The following is a 9,033-nucleotide window of genomic DNA, read 5'->3' on the forward strand; positions in this document are numbered from 1 at the left end:
TATAATAGATTGCACATATTAAATGTGTCATTGTATACGTTTTGTTGTTGTCCGGTTGCTAAGCCATGTCCAGCTCTTTGCGACCCCATGGAACGCAGCACAGGCTCCTCTGTCCTCCATTATATCCCAGAGTTTGCTCAAATTCATTGGTGATGCTATCTAACCATCTTATCCTCTGCTGTCACTTCTCCTTTTGCCCTTGATCTTTCCCAGCATCAGGGTCTTTTCCAGTGAACAGACTCTTCACATCAGGTGGCCAAAGTATTGGAGCTTCAGCTTCAGCATCAATCCTTTCAATGAATATTCAAGGTTGATTTCCTTTAGGATTGACTGGTTTGATCTCCTTGCAGTCCAAGGGAATCTCAAGAGTTTTCTCCAGCACCAAAATTTGAAAGCATCACTTCTATGATACTCAGCCTTCTTTATGGTCTTAACTCTCACATCTGTACATGACTACTAGAAAAACTATGGCTTTGACTAGATAGACCTTTGTCGGCAAATTGATGTCATGGCTTTGTCATAGCTTTCCTTCCAAGGAGCAAGTGTGTTTTAATTTCGTGGCTGCAGTCACGTGGCTGCAGTGATTTTGGAGGCCAAGAAAATAAAGTCTTTCACTGTTGCCATTGTTTCCTCATCTATTTGCCATGGAGTGATGGGACAGGATGCCATGATCTTCATTTTTTGAATGTTGAGTTTTAAGCTAGCTTTTTCACTCTCCTCTTTCACTCTCAAGAGGCTCTTTAGGGTGGTGTCATCTGCATAGCTGAGGTTATTGATATTTCTCCCAGCAATCTTGATTCCAGCCTGTGCTTCATCCAGCCCTGCATTTTGCATGATGTACTATGCTTATAAGTTAAATAAGCAGGGTGACAATATACAGCCTTGTTGTACTCCTTTCCCAATTATAAACCAGTCAGTTTTTCCATGTCCCATTCTAACTGTTGCTTCTTGACCTGCAAGCAGGTTTCTCAGGAGATAGGTAAGGTGGTCTGATACTTCTATTTCTTTAAGAATTTTCCACTGCTTTTTTGTGATCCACAAAGTCAAAGTCTTTAGCATAGTCAATGAAGCAGAAGTAGATGTTTTTTCTGGAATTCCCTTGGTTTCTCCATGATCCAGTAAATATTGGCAATTTGATCTCTGGTTCCTCTGCCTTTTCTAAACCCAGCTTGTACATCTGGAAGTTCTCAGTTCATGTATTGCTGAAGCCTATCTTGAAGGATTTTGACATTTTGACATATGTCTATATTTGGAAGATAATCTCCACAAATAATGTAATACATTCTTCATCTCCATAAGTATAATCACATTTGAAAAATATTTCCTTAAAAGAAGTATCCAGCTAATAAATATTACCATATTAAAAAGGCAAAACAAAACAATAGTTGTTCCTTGCAGTTAGTGGTTCCTTCTACACTTTTTTCTCTGTGTGCATGTCTATGTCTACATATAAGTATATATTATATATGTCTACATATAGAGAGACATATATGCGTATGTGTGTGTGTTTTGTCATGAGGCATGGCCTGTGAGATCTTAGTTCCTTGACCAGGGATTGAACCCATACCTCCTGCATCAAAGCTCAAAGTTTTAACCACTGGACCACTAGGGAAGTCCCTGTATTTTTTATTCCTGCTTTTTTCCATTAATATTATATGATAAGCATTCTCCATATCCCTCAAAATTCTTTGAAAAGTGTGATTGCTAATGACTGCATAAAATTCCATGGTAACAATTAACATTATGCAACTATTCTCCTTGTATAGAATAATACATTTAAGCTATTTCTAAGTTTTAAAGATAAAAATATATAATATCATTTATGTTCAAATTATAGGAAATATGAAAGTCAGAGGAACACATTAGTGGCGCTTTAGCACTAAAATCAGCAAAACCCAGATTCCAAGAAACTCTGTAGGACAAATGAACCAGTTTTTTATTTTTATTTTTTCAGTAAATAAACTACTGGACCAAGAGATCAGGGGAAGGGATCCTGTAGAGTGTTATGGATGAAAAGAGGTTTAAGAGACATATCAACTAATTGCAATGTATAAATGATATTTGGGTCCATATTCAAAATCTAAAAAAAATTAAGAGAGAGAGAACTTGAAACACTAATACATATTTGATGATATTTGTTTTTGTTTTACTTGCTAAGTTGTGTCTGACTGTTTTGTGACCTCATGGACTGTGGCTTGCCAGGCAACTCTGTCCATGGGATTTCCCAGGCAAGACTACTGGAGCAGGTTGCCATTTCCTTCTCCAGGGGAATCTTCCCAACCCAAGAATCGAACTGGTTTCTCCTACACAGGCAGACAGATTCTTCACCACTGAGCCACCAGGGAAACCCTTGATGATATTAAGAAATTATTATTTTTTTCAGAAGTGATAAGAGCGTTGTAGTTATGTTTCTAAAAACAAACCCTTGCCTTTTAAAGACACAGATGAAAATTTCACATTTTAAAAAATACATTTGAGATTTGCTTCAAAACACTGGGAGGGAGGACAGGGGAGTGTATAGAGATACAGCTAGGTCAAGATTGGCCACAGTTGTTTAAACTGAGTAATGGGCATCAAGAGATGCATTTTACTATCTCTTTACTTTGGTATGTGCTTGATATTTTATGTAATTAAAATACAGGAAAAGAAAGGAAAAGGGAGCTGGCATCTCTGATGCCAAGTGCTGAACTTTGCTGTGGAGGAAGAGGCCCTGACTTGAACAGGACTGACTTCATTTTAGCCCCACCCTTCACACTTACTGGTTATGCATCCTTGGGCTGCTTCCCTAACCTCTTTGAGCCTCAGAGCCCTCACTCACAAAACTGATAGTATAAAGCCTGCCTCACAGGGTTTTTGTGAGGAAAAACATGGTCTTATCTGGGAAGTGCTTGGAAAATTAAGGAACATTAGGTCTTTTATCTTAGGGGCTGAGTAGAGCATGAAGTCAAAGCGCAAGGACAATATGTACCTCTTTCCTTCTCTGGGAGTTACGGTTCCCCAATTTTTCACTGACAGCTGGAGGGTGAGGCTTTTATAGAAAAGTACTTGGGTATACTGTTTTAATTCCCATGTAGTTTCTTTTATTATGTATTTTTGGTTGTTTTCTTAATGATTGTCCTGGGGAGTACAGTCAGCATCTTAAATTACAACAATCAGTTAAGATTAACGCCAGCTTAATTTTGATGGTACCAAAAAGTTTCCTCCTATATAGTTCCGTTCTTTTCCTGCATTTGTGCTATAATTATCACAAATTACATCTTTTTACATTTTTTACCCAACGTCATAGATTTACAACTATTGCTTTTTTCACTTTTAAATCAAACAGGAAAAAAATACATTCGGACTTTTATATTTACCTGTACTGTTACTTTTACTGATACTCTTAATTTCTTCACGTGGATTCCAATGACTATCTATTATATTTTTATTTCAGCCTGAAGAAATCTCTTGGTATTTCTTGTAGGTCAGATCTGCTTCATGACAAACTCTTTCAATTTTTGTTTATCTGGGGATGTCTTCTTTCTTTTTAAAAAAATTTGTTTATTTTTAATTGAAGGAGAATTATAATATTGTGTTGGTTTCTGCCATACATTTACATGGGTCAAAGCCATAGGTATATGTACAACCCCTTCTTTGCCTTCAGATTTGAAAAATAGTTTTGCTGTATATAAAATTCTTGGTTGACAGTTTTTCCTTCAGCATTTTGAATATGTCATCTCACTGTCTTCTAGACTTCATGATTTCTTTTTCTTTTTTAGATTCTTGTAGGTGATAGGTCAAATTTTTTATTTGAGGTTTTATTGTTTCTCGAGGTAGGCCTATATTGCTATCAGCTGTCAACTTCTCTTTTAGAACTGCTTTTTTGCATCCCATAGATTTTGAAAAGTTGTATTTCCATTTTAATTTGTCTCAAGGTATTTTCTGATTTCCTCTGTGATTTATTCACAGACCCATTGGTCTTTTTTAGTAGCGTGTTTGTGCTTTTCCAATTCTTTTTCTTCCTGTAATTGATTTCTAGTTTTATATCATTGTGGTCAGAAAAAAATTCTTCAGATAATTTCTGTCCTCTCAAATTTAATGAGACTCATTTTGGGGCCTAACATGATTTCTGATGAAAAATAAGCAGCTAATCTTATTGTGGATTCCTGGTACCATATGAGTCACTTCTTTCTTGCTGCTTTCAAGAGTTTCTGCCTTTCGAAACTTTGCTGAACTTTCTTAGATGAGCAAATGAATGTTTTTCATCAAATTCAGAGAGTTTCAAGCATTATTTCTTCAAATATTCTTTATGCTCCTTTGCTTCTCTTCTCCTTTTTGGACTCCTACTATGCATATGTTGGTATGCTTGTTGATGTCCCCTTGGTCTCTGTACTTTTTTTCTTCATTCTTTCTGTTACTCAGTCTTGATAATCTCAATGAATTTATCTTTAAATTCACTGCTTTTTTCTTCTGGATATTTAAATCCACTGTTGAGCCCTTGTGGGGAAATTCTCATTTCAGTTATTATAGTTTTCAACTCTAGAATTTCTGATTCCTTTTTTATAATTTCTGCATCTTTGTTGATATTCTCTGGTGAGACATCATTCTTATATTTTCCTTTAGTTCTTGGCCATGGTTTCTTTTAGTCTCTGAACACATTTAAAATACCTTGTACCATATGGGTCACTTCTCAAAGTCTTTGCCTCTTTTAAGTCCAATGTCTGAGCTTTCTCAGGGATTGTTTCTATTGATTGCTTTTTCTCCCTTTATACGGACCAATCTTTCTTGTATTTTCACATACCTTATAATTTTGCTGCTGTTAAAACTAGACATTTAAAATGACATAATGTAAAAACTCTGGAAATCAGCTTTCTACCCCCTCCCCAGGATGTTGTTGCTGCTACCGAAAAATACTCTGAACATGACACAGGCCTTGGGCCAAATTCCTTCCAAGCCTGAAGCTCTTCTTTGGGTAAGTAGACTGTCACAGTGGGTATTTTTGCCTATGGGCATGGAGCTCATTTTAGGAAGATGAACATGGATTGAGCACCCTCAGTGCACTCTGATCATGATGCCTCTTTGAGGCTCTCCAAAACATCAGATGCAGCAGCAGGGATCTTCCCCCTCCACGCTTCAGTCTTTGGCCTGTCTCCCCAGAATCACTAGAGTGTGTTGAATCTGCAGATGTCACATTCAGTGCTCCTTATCCAGCCTGGCCCACACGATCCAAGCCAGGCCTGGATGACCTCCCCTGGATGTCTGGCTAGGTGTGTGAAGAACACATTTCTAGCCTCTTCATCCAAGAAGGTCATATTAGGCAAAATAAGAATGACGCCAAAGCCTGTTACCAGCTGGAATGATCAGTGCCCAGATGTCACCTGGGCCAATAATTAACCAGGGGCCTGGAAGATGCCCAAAAGGTGGGCAGGGAGAAAACATATGGGTTACAAAGGGTCCAAACCAAAGGAAGACAGTGGGAGGGCTGACAGTCTAGAAGGCCCTTTCCCAGAGGCACAGATGGTGGGCACTTTGCCCAGGAAGGGCCTTCCTCCTTTCTAGTAGATTCAGGGCTAGGAAAAGAGCTGAGAGAGCAGAAGTCTGTCATAGGCACACCCCCTACCCAGTGCCAGACTAAACAGTCCTGAGGGGAAGAAGGCAAGGATGCTAAGGCCCTGGGGACCTTCAACCCCAGGCTGACACAAGCTATCTGTTTGTGAAATAAGCATCTGTTAAATGCCTACTAGGGTGTGATGTGACAAGAGAGTGGACTTGGAAAGCACTCAGACCTGGATCCAACTCCAGACTCTGCCAGTTATCAGCTATTGTCACCTTGGCCAAGTTTTAAGTTTCTCTAAGAAAAAAAAAGGATATTCACACCTAGCTCATGAGGTTGTCGTAGGGTTGAATGAGTTGTGTTTTTATAGAGTGCCTCATGCATACTAGGTAGTTGATCAGTGAAAACTGTTCAACCTTCTTTGAAGCACTGAATAAAGGAGAGAAATAGACCATGCCACATTTCCTGAAACCCTTCTATGGCTTCCTCTGCCTTAATCATCCTGCGGGCCTGCCAGGATGCTTTCCAGGCTAGCACAGTCCATCTTGCTCCCTCAGCAATCTAGCATACAGGGGGGTAGTTCCTGCTCAGCCCCCTTCCCAGAAACTGGACCAGGAAACCAGGGAACAAAAGTGTTGCTCTGGTAAAGGGTGCCTTCACTGGGGGTTAGGGGGACTTGCCAGGAAATGTGGGCTCTTTCCCCAGGGCTGCTCTGAAGCTGACCTGGGCCTCAGGCTGCCCAGCCACTGCTCATCCCCTAAGAACTTTAGCTCTTCATTCGGGGGTCATCAGACACCCACCTAGGCCCTGCCCAGACCCCAGTCGCACCCACACCAACCCCTTCTTTGTCATGGCTTGCAGTCTGCATGAGGTTAACCTCAGCTTCTTCCTGGTCGCCTCTGATTCACTTTCCTGGCTCTGGCTGGAGAATGGCTTGGGGTTTGGCTGGACCCTTCTGCTTGTATACTGAAAGCCAGAGTTCCTGACCCTGCTGCTTATAGGCATCCGCTGCATCCCTGGGCCATCCCCCACTCTGTTTCCCACCTGTCCTGCCCTTTAGCCAAAAATCCTTGAGCTACAAGGTATCTGAATGTTCACCCTGGCAGGAAGCGCCTGGCTCTGCTGCCTTCTGCTGAGCATAACCAGGCTCTGGCAGCATCCTGGGTCCCCAGTGCCTGCCCAGAGAGGGGCTGTGTTTGGCCTGGCACCATGGGACCAGCTGGCAGCACGGCATCAGAACATGCTTTATCTGAGGGCAGCCTTTGGAGTCCACAAGGTGCTTTGGGGTTCGTCCCTGCATTTGAGCCTCAGATCAGGTATTTTGTTTTTCAGTCACAAAATCATGTCTGACTCTGCGACCCCATGGACTGTAGCTTACCAGACAGCTCTGTCCATGGGATTCTCCAGGCAAGAATACTGCAGTGGATTGCCATTTCCTTCTCCAGGGGATCTTCCTGACCCAGGGATCTCATCCATGTCTCCTGCGTGGGCAGGCAAATTCTTTACCACTGAGCCACCCGGGAAGCCCCAGATCAGGTTTATCTGTATTCTTAAATCAGTTCTAAAGTTGAGGAGAAACCTGAGGTTCAAAGAGATTAAATACTTCCCCAAGTTCACACAGTTATGTAGGAAGAGATCCAAGCCAATGGCCTGAGTTCTTTGGCTGTGAATCTGAAGTTGATAGTGTTCCACAGATACAACTGAAGCAGCGCCTGCAGCACGTGAAGCCCGGGAAAGGCCTACTGAGATTTCTGGATATCTCCTGGGGCCTCTGGAAAGGAAAGTGAGGAACATGGGCATTTGTTTGTTTATTTGCCAACTCTGGCTTAAAGGCCTTGAAGTATGCATTTTATCTCCTGCACAGGGATCAGTTAGGGTTTTAACAGCCTCATCTCCAGCAGAAGCTGGGGACACCTGCTGAAAATATCTCCTCTGCTAATGAGTTGTAGTCATTAGAAATACATTCCATTTGGCTAATACCAGGAAAGCCCCTAGAAAAGGTCACCATTAAATCTGGCCGGAATTTACCTTACTATACTTTTGTTCATGCATTCACTATTAGCTGTTTGATGCACATTTATTGAGCACCTACTGTGTGCCAGATACTCTCAGGCCCTGGGGTGCAAGGAAGGACGCAGCACAGTTCCTGCCATAGTCAGTGGCCTGGTGAGACGGACAGGCCCTCAGTCTGTGGGAGCACAGGGGAGGAGGGAATTGAGCCAGGGTGGGCCTCCGGGATTTGGGTCAGACTGTGAAGGCTTCTCAGAGGAGGTGACTTCTAAGTTGGGACTTGAAGAAAAAAAATATGAATAAGTTTCTTCAAAAATCTTTCCTGAGGGGCTTTGGATAGAAAGGGAAGAGTTAGCTTAAGAGAAATGATGAGAGACAGGGTGGTAGTGGGGACTTGGGACACAGAGGTCACTGAATCACTTGGATACTTGGTTTCTGGCATGTTTGCTTGGTGCCCATTCTTACCCTAAAACCTTGGTTTCCCAAGTCCGGGGACCCAAGCTTTCATGCAGTGCTGTCCAATATGATTTTGGAGGTGATATGAATGCTCTGTTTCTGTGTTATCCAACATGGTAGACACATGTGGCTATTCAAATTTGAAGTGTGACTAGTACTACAAAAAAAACTGAATGTCTCCTTTTATTTCACTTTAATTAATTTAAACCCAAATAACCATCACATTAGATAGTGCAGCTCTACATGCTTCTGATTCTAAATCACATGTGAATCCCTTGAAATGTCTTGGAAAGCTTCTGAAGCCTGGTGCCTGAGATTCCAATTTTGTTGATCTAGGTTGGGGCTTAGGTATCAGTCTTTTTGGAAACAACCCAAGTGAGTTTCAGGAGAGCCAGGGTTGAGAACCATTGATTCAATACTCTTAGCAGTGGGGAGGCACCCCACCCCCACCCCACCTTGTCCCAGCCTTGCCCGGGGTGTGCATTTGGGCTCTGCTGGGCCTTCAGTCCCTCTGGACGTTCCCAGCACCCCGCTGCCCCTGAAAGGCTGCATTCTTGGTCTCCTCTCCAGAAGGAAGCTCAGGGCTTAGGGCCACTCACGAAACTTGCTGGCTCTCTTTCCTTCTGCCTACCTCACCTTGTTCCCAGTCCACAGACAGGGCTCATTCACCTCAGAGCCTGCTAGGACCTGGACAGTAGAGCTCAGTGGTCAAGGAGCCTCATCTTTACAGGGCCCTCGGGCCCTTGGACAGAGCCCAACCAGCCGTTTTCTTGGGCTGGGCTAGGCTGTGCTGGGGCAGAGGCTGGTGGCCAGGCATGAGGTTTGGCTGGGTTTTGTCCTACTAAACCCAGATATGCAGATGAATGTGTTTGGGACAGTGATAATGCAGGAAGTTTTAGTAACAAGAATGGAACTTGGAGACAACTTTCCTTCCCCAAGTATTTTGAAAAATGCTTTCGAGCTGGAGCACCCCCAGTAGCTACTGGCCACCCCCCACCCTTTTTGCCACCCACACCCCAAAAGCAACTTTTTCC

This window comes from Capricornis sumatraensis, chromosome 2 (genome assembly GCF_032405125.1).
Source record: "Capricornis sumatraensis isolate serow.1 chromosome 2, serow.2, whole genome shotgun sequence".
Taxonomy (NCBI): Eukaryota; Metazoa; Chordata; class Mammalia; order Artiodactyla; family Bovidae; genus Capricornis; species Capricornis sumatraensis.